Consider the following 19973-nt stretch of genomic DNA (forward strand, 5'->3'; position numbering starts at 1 on the left):
AAGAAATATATATACATATATATACAGAATTTTTGAGCACAACGATTTAATCATATAAAAATATCAACGAAAAATATTCGAGTTATCATCTGGTTTTATTGTCATTCTCTCTCTTTCTCTCTTTCACTCATGGTGTCCCTTTCCTATTTTCACAGTCTATAAATCACAAGGGTCGCGACATCCTCCTATTATCCTCTCTCAATCTCTACTCTCGGTCTCAGTCACTCTCGAGATACTGTTTTTTTGTTTTGTTTTGTTATTTTTTAGTTCTTTTTATTTCTCATATCTCGAGAGAATAAAAAAACGGGGCGGATGGGGGGGGGGTGAAGGACGAAGATAGAAGAAGGGGGGATGGGGTAGTTGCGTAGCCAAAATCGCGACGGCGTGGCTTTGGGGCGTGCCCCAGTTTTCCACTGACCGCGGTTAACTTTATAATCCGTTGCTAACAACCTTGCCCATCGGTAAACCATCTCTAAGTAGTCATGACACATATATGAATAGGGAAATAGATAAAATGAGATATTTATATATATATATATAGAGAGAGAGAGAGAAATAGAGAGAGAGAGAAATAGAGAGAGAGAGAGAGAAAGTGAACTTGTAATGGTAACAAACCATAAGAATATCAATTGATTTTTATTAGAAAAATTAAATTACCAAAAGTAGAAAACAAATCAGAAAGAGAGAGAGAGAGAGAAAGTGAACTTGTAATGGTAACAAACCATAAGAATATAAATTGATTTTTATTAGAAAAATTAAATCACGAAAAATGGAAAACGAATCATAAAGAGAGAGAAAGAGTGAGAGAGAGAGAGAGAGAGAGAGAGAGAGAGAGAAAGAAAATATGATATTAGAAAAATATTAGAAGAAAAAGTAAAAAGAATTAAAATACGAGTAGAGTTAGAAAAGAAATAATGAAAACCTGTAGAAAGTGTGTGAGAGAGAGAGAGAGAGAGAGAGAGAATGTGATATTAGAAATATATTAGAAAGAGAATTAAATTTTGTGAAAGGAAAAGAATGATGAAAAGTAGAAAAGAGAGAGAGATATATATATATATATATAAAAGATATGTGATATTAGAAAGATATTCGAAAGAAATCGCAAATAATATTTTCAGGAAGAATAAACGAAAAAAAAAAAGATTGTAGAATGGAGGAGAGAAAGAAAAATATATATTATCAGAAAGATATTAGAAGATTCAATTCAATTTGAAATAGAATAAAATTGACGTTGAAAAGTAAAATGAAGAAGAGAGAGAGAGAGAGAGAGAGAGAGAGAGAGAAAGAGATAGAAAGAAAAAATAACATATATAAAATATGATATTAAAGATGTAGAATATTAGAAAAAGATTGCAAATGATTACGAACGGAGTATTTAGGAAATCGAAAAATCCTCTTTTGAAAAATTGGACGGATATATACTGTCGTCCCTGTCTCATGGGAATAGAAGCTAATGAACGAACTTTTTCAAGCCGATCTAACGGGAACAAAATTGCTGGAGTAACTTTTATCGCTTCTGAAAGTTTAACCTTTATTCTATTTTTATTTTTTTTTTTTTTTTTTTTTTATATCAGTCGTTTTTATATGTATATAAGTACACGTATACGCACATACACACCCATGCACAAATATAAATAGGAAATACGTTTATAAAAATGTGTGCATACATATATATATATATATATATATATATATATATATGTGTGTGTGTGTGTGTGTGTGTATAGATATAAAGTGGGTATATAAAAGCGTATCACACTTTTTAAAAGTTAAAAGTTAATATAGAACAAGAAGAAGACTACATTTTCTATCTTTAACCGTTTCTCTTATAATACTTTGATATATAAATTTTTATATTAAAAATAACACGCGACGATCATGTATGATGATTATAACAACACGATGATGATTATAATAATAATAATAATAATAATAATGACGACGAACGAACAAAAAGTTTCTCCCTAGCTTTCTATTTATACATTACAGAAGTGTACTTAACACAGAAAAAAAAAAAATTGTTTACAAGACACCGATTATATATAAAAAAAAAAAAAAAAAAAAAACACATAATCACTTTCCAACGGTAATTACTTGTTCTTGATTTTATCTCGAACTAACCAAACAATTCCTAGAAAAAGAAATACAAAATATCGAATGATTAAAAAATACATGGGGGTTGTGAAAAGGAAAAGAATAAATTTTCGTGTAAACAATAATAAAAAAAACATTACAATAAAAAATGAAACAAATAATGCATTAAATTACGTTCTTCACCTTTGATATAAATTAAAAACAAAAAAAAAACCCACCAAAACAAATGATTGATAGGTCTGTAATACGCGAAATATTTTTACACGACGATGACAACGATGATGACGATGACAATGTATTAATAATAAATTAATAAATAAATAAATTAATTAAAAAAAATATATTTTTCTTCTTCGTTTATAATTAATAAATCGTCAATAATGATTGAAAATACGAAAACGCACGCGGTCTTTCTCGCGAACTTTTGCACGTATCGTAAAGGGTTTTAAGGTGTCGTGAACCGGCGGCGGTTGTTCGTTAGAACTTCGCCAATGGACTGCCGTGTGCCGCGGCAAATTCTACGGCGCAACACACCGACGCATCTACCCCCTTAGAGTACCTTTTTCCAATCCCTCTCTCCTCCTACACCTCTACCACCACCACCACCACCATCACCCCTACCTCTTTCTTTTCCTCCTCCTCATACTTCTGGTACCCACCAACGGGTTCCCTTTACTATCACCTCCAACCCCCATCACCACCCCCACCCTCTTTGTCGCACCGATACTGTCCTCTCTCTCTCTCTCTTTCTTTTTTTTTTCGTTGCTTTACAGTGTGAGAGAGAGAGAGAGGATAAAAGTAGATCAGTAGGAACGTCTTCGAATAATTTGGATAAATCAACCCCTTTATTTATTTACAATCGATATGTTTGATTTAAACACCCTCACCCTCTTTTTTTTGTTCGTGGATTATTCCACGCAATGTTATCAAGTTGTTTTTCTCACTTTCTTTTTCTTTCTTTTTTTATATTGGATATTAACCCTTTTGAGTGTTGAATAGTTTTACCTAAATTGTTTTTTAGAAACGGAATAATTTATTATCAAGCAATTATATTTAATAATATAAAGCTTTTGTTTATAATATAATGTAATTTAATTAATATAAAAATGAAATTATATTTTACATTAATATTAACAAATAAGAATATGCGTTGGAACGACCAGGTTAGTAATTTTTATCAAACGCATACATGCGTCCATAGCACTCAAAGGGTTAAATTATCGTACGTTAGATTAGAAAGAAAATTTGTTCGATAAAATATGACGGATTATTTGTTATTTGTAATTTTTTAAAGAAAATAAAAGGTAAATGTTAGTAGCGTTAATTGAATCCTTTACGCATCTTATTTAACACGTTTTCATTGAACCTTTCATTCGTGACATACTTTGACGTTTTGACGTTTAAAAAATTAATTTTATCGTAAGGTGTATCAAGGGTGTTAACACGTGCCACGAAACGTGGTATAAACAAAAAAACAAATCGTGTTATTTTACGGTGTTCGTCATTTTTCGACAGTTTTCTTTTGAAATCTTTGAAATTCAAACGAGTTGAATCATTTGTTCTTGTTCGATTGCATTGACAAAATTTATTTGATTACTTTTCTCAAACATTTATCAATTATCGAGATATGAATTAAAATATACGTGTGAGAAATAATACAACGAATAAAAAAGAGTGCCAATTAGAAAAAAAAAAACAGGAAACCTACAGTTAGAAAATGAAATTAATCATCAAATTAAATTTCTAATATTAAGAATAATACGTTATAAATTATAATTAATAAAAAATTATATATTATAATCGTTATCGTATATTATGTTATATAAAAAAAAAATCCCATATCAATAAAATAACAAATAATATATAATAAAATAAAATATAGAAAATAAATGATATTAAAGTGTTTTAAATACAAATACATATTATATATACATGTGTGAAATAATACTACAAGTAAAATACAGTAGCAACAAACAAAAAAATCAATTTAAAAAATAATATTCATAATTATTTTTTTACTATACCATTTTACAGGTCGAGTAACTCCTTTACTTAAAATCTCTTCTCACACTAATACAAATCGTTAATGTTTTCTAATTAATCAAACAGCATGAACTAACTAATTAAAAAAACAATACAAAATAATTATTGTGCATTTAAAATAATAATTTAAAAATGAACTTCACAATAAGTACTTACTAAAAAAAAAAACTGAAATAATATTTTCTCAACTACACAGTAGAGTTGTTCGTACAAGAGCACTTCGAAAACTGAATGATAAAATTTTCGTTTGTAAGCTTCATCGAGAAGTATACACAAGGTTAAAAACAAAGCCTCATGCTTCAACGGAATAAAAATGAAAAACAAATTAAAAACAATTCTCGGTATAACAAGAGAGTGTAAATACTTATTTATACATAGAATTATAAACAATAAATGTTATGTTTATACGTTAATATCAAATATATATATATATATATATATACACATAGAAACGTGAATTCATGCATATAAATATGTGTTAGTCTGATCAGCTTCGGTTACAACATTTACAACAGTCTCGAAAATTTGATTATTTATCCGAAACACCTGTTATAATTTCACTCTTAATTACGTCAATGAATTTTGCTTGAATTTCATTTGTTTGTTTACTAGCTTGTTAAAAGATATACATTAACGTGTTACGTATGTGTACGTTTGTATGTAATATAGTATAAACGTTGAATTTTTAAATGCACATTCATGATTTCTCTGATTTAAATAGAATTATATATATATATATATATATATTTATGTATTTATTTAATTATTTATTCACTTGTATTATATATTTAATAAGTACATTGTATTCACATAAATATCTACATCTATGAATTTATATCAAATTAATCATTTTTTATATATTCTAAATATATATATAATTTTAATGTGATATAGTATAAATAAGAAATTTATATAATAAGATATATTCTAATGTTAATATTTACATATATTTATATATAAAAATTCAGGAAATTTTATTCATTTTATGTTATTTTTTTTCAACTTAGCATAAAGGATAGTTTTTATCGCGATTATTTCTATTTTTTCTTGCTCATTTAGGGTTTTATTATTTAGAGGTTATCTAGGTTTTTAAATACTGTAATTTTTCGATAGATGGTGCCGCATTACAATTCAATTATTTCACGTTTTTTTTCAGATTTACACATGACATAACTAACCTTACTTTTTATATATTTTCACATATTATTATTTTATGTATTCTATTGTAATTGTGGTATTGTTTAAAATGTTGTTTTAATTTATTAAATAGTTTAGAATTATATTAAATCAACATTTTATAACAAAACCATATGAACACGTGATCGGAAGGTCTTTAGATACTGTAATTTTTCGATAGATGGCGTCGTATTACAATTCAATTATTTCACTTTTTTTCAGATTTACACATGACATAACTAACCTTACTTTTTATATATTTTCACATATTATTATCTTATGTATTCTATTCTAATTGTGGTATTATTTTGTATGTTGCTATAATTTTCTAAATAGTTTAGTGTTATATTAAATCAGCATTTTAAAACAAAACCACATCAACACATGGTCGAAAGATCTTTTGGTACTGTAATTTTTCGATAGATGGCGTCGTATTACAATTCAATTATTTCACTTTTTTTCAGATTTACACATGACATAACTAACCTTACTTTTTATATATTTTCCCATATTATTATTTTATGTACTCTATTGTAATTGTGGTATTGTTTAGAATGTTGTTTAAATTTATTAAATAGTTTAGAATTATATTAAATCAACATTTTATAACAAAACCATAACAACACGTGGTCGGAACATCCTAGCATATATATATATATAAAAGAATGTATTTAAAAAATTTGATGAAATTTGCTATCCTTATAGCAAGTAGCGTGATTTATCTAGATTGAATAAGAAAATCGAAATAACTGAGGTAAAAGAGAAAAGGGGAGGTAGAGAAAGTTTAATAAAAACGTCTCCATTAAAGCCATGCGTAGACTATACGACGAACGACGAACTAGAATCTAGCGAAAACGACAACTATATCTCTTTTCTCGAAAGTGTGAAGCTGATCGATGGATAACATCGATCAAGCCCTCGGTCGCAAGCTACATTAACTTTATATTAAATACTTCATCATTTTCTAAGACATATCGGGTAAGACCGATTTCGTTGTCACATCCACGTTTTCCGATTATATTTTTTTATTTTTTTTTTTATTTTTCTTTATTTTTTTTTTGTTTTGATAATTTTTATTCTTGTAAAAATCACTTGATGTTTATTTTGTATTATTATTATTATTATTATTTTTATTTCATTTGTTTCATTTCGTATAAATACAATTTCATTATATTTTTGAATTTTTTTTTTTTTTGAACTTTAATATTTATAAATCAAAATGTTAACTTTTATAGAATATTGATAATACATACAAAACAATATTTTTGATTTACTTTACCAGTTACTACCAGTTACAAAGATATACACGAATGTTGACTAACTTGACTTTCAAGATTCTAGTCAACTCAGTTTTGGGGGTCATTAATTAAACTGCAATGTGTGTTAAGTGCTAACTCAAATATTTAGACTGGCAACTTTCAATCGTAGCAAAACCCCTTTTTTCATACCACAATCAATTCTAATTACGTCAATATTTGTTCACATACACACATGTACTTTAGATATTACATATATACCTATAATATAATACTGTTAGAAATATATATAAAAAAAAGAAATTATTTTTTTTTTTTGACTATGATTCGATTCGAAATATTTTTATTAATTAATATCGCAAAAATTTGTTAAATATAAGCAAAGATTTTAATTATTTTCTCTCTCTCTCTCTATTTGGTTTTAAATTAATCTTTTTGTATTATTAATTTTGTAAAACAAAAACACACATGAAGCTTCGTAATTGTATAGTTGAATGGACAAACATCGATGTGGTAATGACGATGCAAAATTTTACAAAAAAAAAGAAAAGACATTTATAACGTGTAAATGTTCGTCATTATCGAGTAAACGAAATATAAAAGGTACAAATTATGTTGGAACATATTCACATGAGAGAAACTCGTTTAACGTCACAATTCCGTAAATTATTGTTAATGTCATGCGAACGTTGCACGTTAAACGATTTGTTACAATAATTGTTTGATATAATAACAATAATATCAAGGAAACACCGTCAACACGTTCCGTATATACGTTCATGTATACAAACAACATTTGTATAAATAATACAATATAATACACGCGTATATTATCAGCCTAAAATTTCAAAATTATTATTGTAAATTCAAACAATGAAGATTTTTATTCGAAAAAAAAAAAAAATTAAAGAAAAAATATCAATTAGTTATATTTGAACATTTTACAGAATAGAAATAGAGGAATAAAAATATAAGAGAATTTTTTTAATAATTTTCCTGACAAAAGAAAATTCTTCTCTATTCGACATTCGAATAAAACCAATAACTAAACGAACGATAACAATAAAATAAAAGAAAAACTAAAAGAAACTTTATACAGTATTTTTTGTACAACAATTATACATTTCCTTTTATATACACGTGTATTTATATAACATAGTAAAAAAAAAATGAAAAAGAAACCTTTACAATTTATAAATGTATTTTCAAGGTTTTTGCAGAACTAATAAAATCGTCTATTAGGTTTTCTAAAAAGTAAAGGAATTTCTGTAAAAACAAAAACAAAAAACAAAAAATAAAACAAATTCATACATTGCAAGTTTTCTCATATGAATTTTAAAATAGAAAAAGAAAAAGAAAAAAAGAATTATATTTATTATGATCAACTTAACAAATAAATTATTATAATCCTTTATAAGTATAAACCTTCCTAAAAAAAAAAAATTAAAAATAAAAATACAAATACACACAGCCACACAGAAATTATTACAACCCTTTATAAGTATAAGTCTTCCTAAAAAAAATTAAAAATAAAAATGCACACACAAACAGACACACAGAAATTATTACAACCCTTTATAAGTATAAGTCTTCCTAAAAAAAAAAAATAAAAATAAAAATACACACACACACACACATACATACACACAGAGAGAAAACAAATGATAATACCAGAAATGTTGATTTTTGTGAATAGTATAAATATGATTGTAGATGCTGTTAATCTTATCATCAGAATTCAGTGTAAAATCATCGATTTGATATCGATTAGGTATCGATTTAATGCTGAAGGGCTTATATTTGAAGTACTCTTCTAATAATACGAAGACCGCATGAGATAACGATACGATCAGTTATAATAGACACCGTTGATTAGTCGGCAATAGATACACACCTTCAAACGACATTGTCTCCACCACTACAACTACCACCCTCACCATCACCACCACCATCACCACCATCCTCACCCCGACTCGATGTTATAAGCATATTAGGCATCCGGGAAATGGAGATTTCCAGGGAGAGATAGGGGAGACAATAATTTCTTGCAAATTGCTCCGTTCGTATGAAGTGTATACGAGAAACGGTTCGAATTATTGGAAACGAATCTCCAAATAATAACAATAATCGTTCAATATCTATTCATTGCGTTTAAGAATATAATATCTTGTTGTATTAAAAAAAAAATTATTATATAATTATTAAACAAAAAAATTAGAATTATCTTATTATTATATATAAAATTATTGAAGTACAAATTTTGGAAATAATTTCACATTTTGATTCGATGTTATAAAAATGTATTAAAAGAAAAATATTATATAAATTAAATAATTACTAACCACACACAAAAATTAAGATTATCGACAAAATTATCGAAATAAAAATTGTTAAATTAATTTCACATTTTTGTTAGATATTATATAAAAATAATTTAAATTATCTTTAATAAACGAAAAACATCTTAAACTATGATAATCAGATGTCAGAGGTTATCTAAGTCTCTAGGTTCTGTAAGTATTCGACAGATGACGCTGCATTACAATTCAATTATTTGGATATATTCACGTCGTACGTTTTTTCAGATTTACATGTGAAATAACTAACCTTACTTTTTATATTATTTCGTGTATTATTATTTGATTTGTATTTCATTCTAATTGTGGTATTATTGTGTGTGTGTGTTGTTATTTATATATTATCTATTATATATATGTATATATTTAAAATTAATATATTTTTTTATGCTTACTTTGAAGTCTCAGAAATTATTGGCTTGGCAAGAAAGTAATTTCGTTTTTCTAGTGTGAAATAAAACTCTATTGTTTCTATATAAAACATGAACTTTAAATTAAATAACTAACTTTTATTAATTTTCTATACAAAAAATGAATTTTAAATTAAATAACTAAAAAATTCTAATATTAACAAAAATATAACGAAACAAACATAACACTATCTATTGATACTATGAGTTTTCAATAGATGGCTCTGTATTACAATTCAATTATTTCACGTTTTTTTCAGATTTACATATAACATAATTAACCTTATGTTATTGTGTTGTTATAATTTACTAAACAATGAGGAATTATATTAAATCAACATTTTATAACAAAACCATAGCCACGTGTGTCCTGATCATCCTAATATATACATACAATAAATATACATCATCTTAAGAGATAAACATTTAAAAAAATTTAAAACATTAACCTAAAAAAATCATTTTCCAAATGATCACCTATGCTTAAAGTAAAACAAAAAAGCAGAGAAAATTCAAATACTCATTAACCATTTTTAAGTTGCTTATATCAAAAAGATCGTTTAATACTCTCGTACAGCTCATTACTCTTCTACTTATACAGGTTGAACTTTGACTGTATCCTTCACAATATATACACGTAAAACGATTACAAATATATCGCACGATTATATCCAGGTTTGCCCATTTACGTTAAAGCGAAGTTCATCCATACACGAGAAGAAGCTTTCATCCACAATTTCCTCAGACCATTTTACCCCTTCCCCATCTATCCCACCCCCTCCATTCTCCAAGGTCCGCCTAAAAGCCATAATAACATAACTTTTAACGCCGAAATAACTGCCGATTTCTGCTATAACGCGTTACCGACTTGTCACAAGCCTCTTATTATAAAAGTTTTCGCGAGTCACGGATTAAACTCGTTCATGGAGAAGGTCAAAGTTCATATTCTCTCTTACTCTCTCTCTCTCTCTCTCTTTTTCTCTTTTTTACTCACACTCTCGTTCGCTTGTGGGAAAATTCATCGGTGATTCTATTCGTTTGTCGTCTTTATGACCGTACCGAATAATCCGGAACTTTTTATGGAAAGTAGCACGTCGGTTAATCTCCTACGTGACCAGCAATGTTCGATTCGATTCTAACGTTTAAACACGCCTATATACATATATATGTATGCTTTTTTTCCTCGTAGAAGTGAATTATACTTTATCATTTTTCTATGTTGTGTGTGTGTGTGTATATATATATATATGTGTGTGTGTATTACATTATATCTCGATGCCAATAATTATCGATTATTAAAAGCTATATTAAATATAATCAAATAATATTTATTCGATTATTTAAAATAAAAATGAATAATAATAATAAATAACGAAAAGAGAGACCAATATTATTTCAACAAAATCGAATAGTTTTTTTAAAACGAATTAAAGTAAGAAAATAAAAAATATGAAATTGACGTTAATCGTGCGATTAAATTCGTCACCATTGACGATAATTTTTATAGTAAGAAAAGAAAAGAAAATAAAAGAAAAAGATTTGATTTCCTTCCCATTAAAATGAAGAGAGAGAAAAAGATAAAAAAAAAAAATGAAGAAGAAGAGTAAAAAAAAAAAAGAAGTAAAAAAGAAGAAGAGGGAGAAGGGTGAATCCGTAACCACAAAAGTGAGAGGAAGAAGAAGAAGAAGAGATACCGTGAAACGGTTCCACTCTCAGTATTCCTGAATGCATAACTCGAGCCACCCCTTAGTCACTTTGGAGCCAACTCGAACCCAACCCTACTACAGAACAGTAGTAGTAGTAGTAGTAGTAGTAGTGGTAGTAGTAGTAGTAGTAGTAGTAGTCGTCGTTGACTGCTTCTCTCATTGGGAAAAGTATAAGTGTTTGTGTGTGTGTCTGCAGCACATATACATGCTAGCACATATACATGTGAGAAAACAAAGAGAAAGAGCATTATGCCAGGCCGCATAGCCCGTTTAATTAGCGAACAAATTAAACGTCGGGACGGCCACATCCGACATAGCCGGCGCGCACAATTAGAGGTATTATAAATTAATTATAACGGTGTGTGACGTAGCCAGTTTTGTGGGATTCAATCTCGGAATGGGCACACCTCGTAACACCCTCACCTCATCTCATCTCATCTCACCTCAAATGAATGCCAAACACTAACTTACGTATCCTACATCTTTTGGGTATACTTAACCTTTTAGACACTACGCGCCACTATAATGGCCTTCAAGGATGTCATCTTCTAATACGACACACAACTATAGTGACTTTCACTGATGCCATCTTCCAGTATGACGCGCCATATTCTATAATGGCTTTTGCAGACGCCATCTTTCAGTACGACGCGCCACTATAGTGGCTTTCAGGGATACTATCTTTTAAAATATATTATACCTAATGTTATTATTATTTATTAAAGTAAATTGTTTACAGGTAAAATTGTTTACACGTAATTCTCGTTGAACCATTCCGTACAGAGAAACAATCCCAAACCTAAGAGGTTAAACTTACTACAACTTAACTTTATATTATTCATCTTTTTATTTACTTCCAATAGGATTTCTTCCTTTCTTCTTTCATTCATTGATTCATTCATTTCTTCCTTTCTTGTTGACTTCTTTTAGAATAAAGAAAAATAAAGAAAGAAAGAAAGAAATCGATTTCCAATGTTCTTGGAGAAGAATACCTTATCATTGGTTAGGTGATGACCTCATACACAGATATTGTATGAGTACCACCCAGTGACGTTCCTGAATGGTCAAGAACGACGACGCGTAACGGACCCCATTGTTAACCGTGTCATTGTCGAGAACGAGATAACGCTCATTGTACAGTCGCATTACCATTGTTGACCCTTTCACTGTACAGCAGCATGAATCTCCACCTTGATATACCTACCTGTCAAGCTAAATTACGTATCTACATAGAGAAAATAATATAGAAATTCTTTTTTTTCTGTTTTGTTGTTGTTGTTTTTTTGGGGGGGAGGGGGTGTTCGTTAATTACATTGAATCGTCAATTTTTCATTTTTTAAATACGATGATTACGATTAATGTGAATTAAGGTTAGGTTTCGGTAATAATTATAATTAGTTTCTCGTTTTTTTTTTCGAAATAATTTGTTAATTATTTTTAACAAAAAGTATTATTTATCTTGTTTTTTAAATTTTAATAATATTTCAACTTATAAGTGTCCTAAACGGAGAATAGAAAACGATTAAACGAAACGACTAGGTGACTGCACCTGTTGATACTTGGCCAAACACCGTTTCAGATTGCACGTGCGTACACTAATCTCTACCTGCATATGTGTAATCGTAAATAATAATAAAAATAATTATATATATATATGTGTAGAGAGAGGGTGAAAGTTAGGGGACAGGATGAAAGAATTGCCAGACGAAGGAGAAGGGGTGGTAAAGCAGTGGATGAAGAATATGAAAAAGTAGAGAAATGAAATTATGAGAGGGTGGGGAAAAAGGTATAGAAACGAAAAAGAAAGGGAGGAAAGAAGGAAAGTAATAAGCAATGTAAATATAATAAGGAAATGTGTAAATAAGGTGAGAAACTATGTAAAGCGGAGTGGAAACGGAAATCTTGTAACCTTTGGGACGTAATAAAAGAATATATATGTATTGTATGTAAATGTACAGGGTGCTCATAAAAAAACCATTCAATATTTATATGGTATATAGAATGCACTGTAGTAAATAAAAAAAGTTTTAGTAAACGTAGGTAAAAAAGTCAACGGTATTTGAAATCTTCTGTGAAAAATGAAAATTAAGTAATAAATCAATTATATATATATATATATATATATTAAGATATGTATAATAATTATTCTAAAATAGGTAGAATGCATTAAAGTATTAAAATAATTGTTAAATAATTGAAAAGAACGTGTATTGTTGTTTAAAAACACCGAGTATATGATTGAAATACCGTTTCCCTCGAAATTCATCCTCAGACTGGTACGTTACCCTCTATCAAAGTTCTTATACTGAATGTTGTTTATATGACATTTCGAAAATTGCGCATGTATATATCGTGTATAATATTCCTAATAGAGAGAATTTAAGATTCTAACGTTCTAATTTTTTCATTCTAATGAAATTATTTTATCGCTGCTGCGCAGTGATGACTTCGATGATAAAATTTGCCTATAATATAAGTAGTATGCATTAAAGTATCAAAATAATTGTTAATTAAGGGGACCTTCTACTCTGCAATTTAAAAAAATTTTTTTTACATTTTTCGAATGTATATATATGTAGAAATATTGTGTTAAAATTTCAAAAAGATCCGATGTCTCTAACTACATTTTTGGTGCCTGAACGTAACTACCTCGGACCGCTTTCCTGAGCGTTCGGCGCGCACGGACGACTCTTATCTTGTTCAATCCCTTTCTCTTTCATTGTTTATTCAAGCAGTTTTTTTTATTGCAATCTGTATAATCCTTCGTATTGTCAGGTATATTTTTCGGGGGATCAGACATAGAGAAATATATAACTGTCTGAAGATGATGATATATAGATTATTAAATTATGATGATGTTAATGGGCTAATAATTTGAATAATACGTAGCCCATAGCTGGGCCCATTAATCGGCCAATGATCAACTACCATTAATGGGCCGATGATAACTACCATTAATGGGCCGATGATAACTACCATTAATGGGCCGATAATAACTGCCATTAACGGGCCGATAATAACTGCCATTAATGGGCCGATAATAACTGCCATTAATGGGCCGATGATAACTACCATTAATGGGCCGATAATAACTGCCATTAATGGGCCGATAATAACTGCCATTAATGGGCCGATAATAAATGCCGGTAATGGGCCGATAATAAATGCCGGTAATGGGCCGATAATAAATGCCGGTAATGGGCCGATAATAAATGCCGGTAATGGGCCGATAATAAATGCCGGTAATGGGCCGATAATAAATGCCGGTAATGGGCCGATAATAAATGCCGGTAATGGGCCGATAATAAATGCCGGTAATGGGCCGATAATAAATGCCGGTAATGGGCCGATAATTAATGCCGGTAATGGGCCGATAATAAATGCCGGTAATGGGCCGATAATAACTGCCATTAATGGGCCGATAATAACTGCCATTAATGGGCCTATAATAACTGCCATATAGTTTAAGACTCAATTTAACAAACCCAACAACTTTTAGATCGATATCTTTTATAGTTTTCTTGGAAAAAATTCGCGAAAATAGCCTTTTTTTTAGGTGCTCAGAGTAGAAGGTCCCCTTAATCGAAAATAATGTGTATTGTAATCTAAAAATACCAAATATATGAACGGAGTATCGTCCTGTTCGAAATTCATCTTCAGTCTGGCACGTTATCTTTTTTTAGGTTAGTAAATGTTTTTTGTGGAGGGAAAGGAATGGAGTAGGGAAGGGTTCATGGAAAGGAATAGAGGAGAAGCAAATAAGTAAACTGGTAGAGGAACCTTCCCCTAAGGATAGGGAAATGGGGAGGGGCAGGAAAGGATTGAGGGGAGGTAAAGCAAGGGAAAAACAAAAAGAAACAAAAGTATTTTGACCGATAAACACGTCTCAGTCTGAAAGTGAATCTTGAAGAGGACGTTACTCCGATCATATACTCCGTGCTTTTAGGCATTAATAAACACTTGCATCGATTAATTAACAATTATTTGAATATTCTAATACACTCTACTAATATTAGAATAGTTTTTATACAGGGTGTTAAAAAAAACAAGGCTGAATGAAAACAACATGTATGCAGATCACACGTGTTAAAAGTGAAACCTTCTAAAAACTAACATTTTTAAAAAACATTTCATTAATTTCCAAAATACTTGTCTCTACGCAAATTCCATTTATGCAAATTAACAATATTATTTATTACCCTACAATTACCCTACATCTGATATTCTGCATTCGTCTAATTCTCTCGAAACTTAGTTTTTTGAAGGTTTCACTTCTAACACGTGTGATCTGCACACATGTTTTTTTTTATACATACCGTTAATATGTAAATTTTGTGATTTCAGTTTATTCAAAATTACATCCAATGAATATAAAAAGAAAAAACCGTGTAATTAATTATTCTTCTGAATAATCCACGCAACGTCTTGTGCTACGTAACTTCTCATACTTTGTTGATAATATTACTTATATAAACACTATTTATAAGGGAAGAATTTTAACTCTTTTATGATGATTTTTATTCTTTTTTCTTTTTTTTTTTTTTTTTTTTTATACCCGCACGTAATCCAATAATCTATGACCTAATTTTCAAGACTCAAACACGATTCTTTTTTAATTGAATTTTATTATTAGTAATTTTTGATTAAGTGTGACATCAACAACGAAAACTATTTGTTATAATTTCAGATTATTGTATTATAAAAATTGGTTAAATTATTATTACATTAATTGATTTGAACGATGATTTGAATGAAAGTTTATCTCGTATGGAGATTGTATTGAGGATAGTATAAAAATTCGTATTTTTTGTCGATTTCTAAATGAACAATTTAGATTAACACTTTAATGGCCGCACCGTGTACGCAGTCAAACGTCGTCAGGAGCCCGGTAATATTTTTCAAGAATTAATTTTAAAAAACACTTTATTGTCATTTACGTAAAAATTACCATTAAACAAAACAAAAAACAACAATTTAACAACAAATTTAATTTGAAATTGGGATTTCTGGCAAGGGCGTGGCTTAGCAATTCGACCTATCTACTCTAATTTTGAATTTAACCACCAGATAGCGTATTCAAGTGCTAGAGATCCCAATATAAAGTTATAAAAATAAAATAACGGCCAATGTGTGTGTGTGTGTGTGTTCCGGCTATCACACACATGTTGTGGGAGCGGCTATTAAGGTGTTAATTTATAAATAAAAAAAAAATCAACGTAAATGAATAATAAAAATGAAATTCAAACGTATTAAATCGTTAGTTGAAATATGGAAACCAATTTGAACGAATCTGCGTTAATGAAACGAGTTGAAATATTTGTTTCTTGATAATTTTTGGTCTTATGGGAAAAAAAAAAAATTAAAGAAGAAGACATTTTCTGTCTCTCTTTCTCATTCATTTTCTTCTTCGAGAAGGGTAGAGAGACTTTTTGTATCCTGATAAATTCAACCGCACGAGTCCGTCCATTAATATTCGACGTACGCGCGTTATTATCCTTGGTTCGTGACCAAACGTGCGGCACCTTCCATTATATTGTCGTTCGTGGGGATCCTTCGAAAACGCGCTACAAATTGTTTACGAGCAATATACACTCGTCCGGTTCATCCACGACTTCACCACCTACGCAATTTTTTTTTCTCCTCTTTTTTTTTTTCCTCTCCTTCCTCAAAAACCTATTTGTATTCCGAACGAGTGGTTTCTCAGCGAACTTATCGGTGAATTTATTTCGTGTATCGATTCGCAAACGGAACATGTCTGACCGTATTTCTAAATAACAATAATAATAAATATATTATAATAATAATAATAATAATAATAATAATAATAATAATGTATGGTAGACAATGAGTATAAATGTGAATCATAGAAATGTATGAAATATTTTTGTTATTAAAACATTTGTTTAAATGTTTTAATAAATAAATTAAATTTATTTTAATAAATAAAAATGTTTGTGTGTTTAAATGTCATGTAAATCAATTTTTTTTTTTTTTATCAAAAACTGTCAAATACACACAAAAAATTTGGTTAACCCTTTTGCTACGGGACGGATCTCCGCCGAGGTACTCCCGCAGTACGGCGCGCTACACCGAAACAGTACACGGTGCACGCAACGTTCGAGCCGGTGTCGTAAGACTTATGATCGAGGCATTTGGTTTATTATTAAAGCCCGTAAAAAACAAATGATGCAAAACGAAAGACTCATGCGGCATGTTTAGAGTGAGATACTCTGTGCATAGCAACTGCAGGCGCTTATCATATATACAATTACGCGACATCTTTAGCGGGAGCGACTATAGTCGCCCGTAGTACCTGAGTGGCATCACATGGAGAGCGACTATAGTCGCTCGTAGTAGCGAAAGGGTTAAAATCCAAAAAGAAAAAATGAAGATTAAAATCACCCGAGAATTCCATCCGAATTTGTTGGAATTACAAATAGAAAAAAAAATAAAATACCAAAAATAGTTCTCGTACGATCGATCGATTTATTGAACATTCGATCAAAGCACAAAAGGAAAGCCACGATTCTGTCGAATCATGTTTCATTAATCAAATTAATACTCCCCTGTACCTCCCACCTCCCTCTCGGTCGATAGAATACGAAGAACAAATTTGGAAATTTTTCGAATAACTGTTCACTTTGTCAAAGTCAAGTTTGTATTAGTGGAATATTTAAATTTCATTTTTTTTTCTTTTTTATGTAATTTTTCAATAAAAAATAAATTTAACTTGTTAAATAAAAACATACCTGAGAATAAAAATAAATATTGAAATTGTCATACGAATTATTTTTGATTGATGATCAATGATAATTCTATTTAATTATGTTCAAATTAATATGAAGGGAATAATATTAAAAAAAAAAAAATCATGTGGGCAGATCACACGTGTTAGAAGTGAAACCTTCGAAAAACTAAGTTTCGAGAGAAAGAGACGACTGCAGAATATCAGGAGTAGGATAATTGTTGGGTTTATTTGTTATAATATTATTATTATATTATTGTTATCACATTCAAAAATTATTATACGTTTTATTGAAAACATATATAAATAGATAACATATTACACAGTAAGCAAGTTCTCAATTCAAAGAAATGAGACGAGTTGCTTCTGGTAACTAAAAAATGCATGGTAACTAAACACCTCTGTTAGTGTAGTAAACACCTCTATAGTAAGGTTTTTTCCGAAAAGTAGTGAGGTTTTTTCCGAAAAGTCCGTAGGGTCTTTCCGATAAGTCCGTAGGGTCTTTCCGATAAGTCCGTAGGGTCATTCCGATAAGTCCGTAGGGTCTTTCCGATAAGTCCGTAGGGTCTTTCCGATAAGTCCGTAGGGTCATTCCGATAAGTCCGTAGGGTCTTTCCGATAAGTCCGTAGAGTCTTTCCGATAAGTCCGTAGGGTCTTTCCGATAAATACGTAGGGTATTTCCGATAAGTCCGTAGGGTCATTCCGATAAGTCCGTAGGGTCTTTCCGATAAGTCCGTAGGGTCATTCCGATAAGTCCGTATGGTATTTCCGATAAGTCCGTAGGGTTTGTTTAATTAGGCCTCGTAGAAAACACTGTGTGTATGTATATATGTATACATGATGAAACAAGTCTAATAAGAAAAATACAAGAATACAAAATGAAAGATGCAAGAAAAAGGGGGTAAGAAAATAGGAAACGTTACATCCAATTTGAATGAAAATCTGCGAATAAGGGGTTCGCGATAAACCGGAAAAAGGGCAGATGTGATTCGATTGGATTTTCGTAGTCGAAAGTCGAATTCTTTGCTGGTTGGGGTTTCGGTTGAAAGGAGAACAGAAAAAGAAGATTGTAGAATTGTTAAGAGAAGAAAGGAAGATGAGGGGAAAGGAAGGAAAAGGGGAGAGGAAGGAAATGAGTATACAGCAAGCAGCAAACAGCAACAGCAACAGCAGCAGACGTGGTCACCGCGTGTCGTAAATTGATTTATCGAAAAGTACCTTATCCTATCGAAATTGTATCGTTTGACCGGAAACGGTAATACATAGGTATAAAAATCAAAGAAAGGTTAGCCATAAAAGATAAAACGAAAGAATATTGGAAGAAGAGTACTTGATATCGTATCACCCTAGAATATGTGTCCAGAAACTTTTACAAAACACAAACTTCTAATATAATAATAATAATAATACATAGATTTTTCTCATTGGAAATGATGTCTTTTAAAAGTATAATAAGTTTTCGAATTTTCGAATTGAACTTTTTTTTATAGAAATCGTGTTGGATAAAATAAAAAAATAGAAAAAGAAGAACAAAGGGGGATAAACTTTTCTACTCGATATACGATGGATATATATATATATATGTGTCTTTGTTTAGATATTTATGTAGGTATGTTTGTGTGAGTGTACAAATATAGAATGGTATATAATAAATTGAAAATTAACTGAGATCACAAGAAATTAATAACACGTTAATTAATCACACAGTAATTAAATTATACACGATCAATTATTCACGATTATTCGTTATCACAATTATTCTACTTTGAATATTCATTTCAATTAATTATTATTATTATTATGAATACAATCAATTATACCTATATAATAATAATAATAATAATAATAATAATAATAATAATAATAATAATAATAATAGAAGAAAATAAATAAATGTAATATTAAGAATATAATAAAAACAATAAAAAGAACTAACTTAAACCACTTTCCCAATAAACAATCAAAATGAAAAATAATAAAAAAATTATAAAATAAAAATAAAAATATATTTATAAAATTCATTAATTATTCTACAGTATCCAATAAAAAAAAAAAAATATATATATATATATATATATAAATCAAACACGTACATGCATAAAATATTTCAAAATAACCTATAGGGAAATTTTGTAGTATAATCGGGGATCAAAAAATCATATTCGGACATGATACCACTAAAGGA

At 29.5% G+C, this 19973-nt stretch overlaps 1 protein-coding gene across 6 annotated transcripts in view; it reads right to left on the minus strand.

The window, feature by feature from the left end:
• Window positions 1-19973, minus strand: part of LOC107066108 (defective proboscis extension response 14) — a 243895-nt gene that overhangs the window by 222133 nt on the left and 1789 nt on the right. For 2 of the 6 annotated variants that reach the window (XM_089177429.1, XM_089177425.1), the window contains exon 1: window positions 2278-2590. The exons of 2 other annotated variants lie outside the window; for them this stretch is intronic. The gene's annotated coding sequence lies outside the window, so the exon portion shown is untranslated. Of the gene's footprint in view, window positions 1-2277; window positions 2614-19973 lie in introns of those variants that run through there. 2 more of the 6 variants (XM_089177428.1, XM_089177427.1) reach the window with 2 other exon arrangements.

The sequence above is a fragment of the Polistes dominula genome, unplaced genomic scaffold, assembly GCF_049000335.1.
Source record: "Polistes dominula isolate Pdom_NZ unplaced genomic scaffold, Pdom_raw_medaka contig_20, whole genome shotgun sequence".
In the NCBI taxonomy this organism is placed as follows: Eukaryota; Metazoa; Arthropoda; class Insecta; order Hymenoptera; family Vespidae; genus Polistes; species Polistes dominula.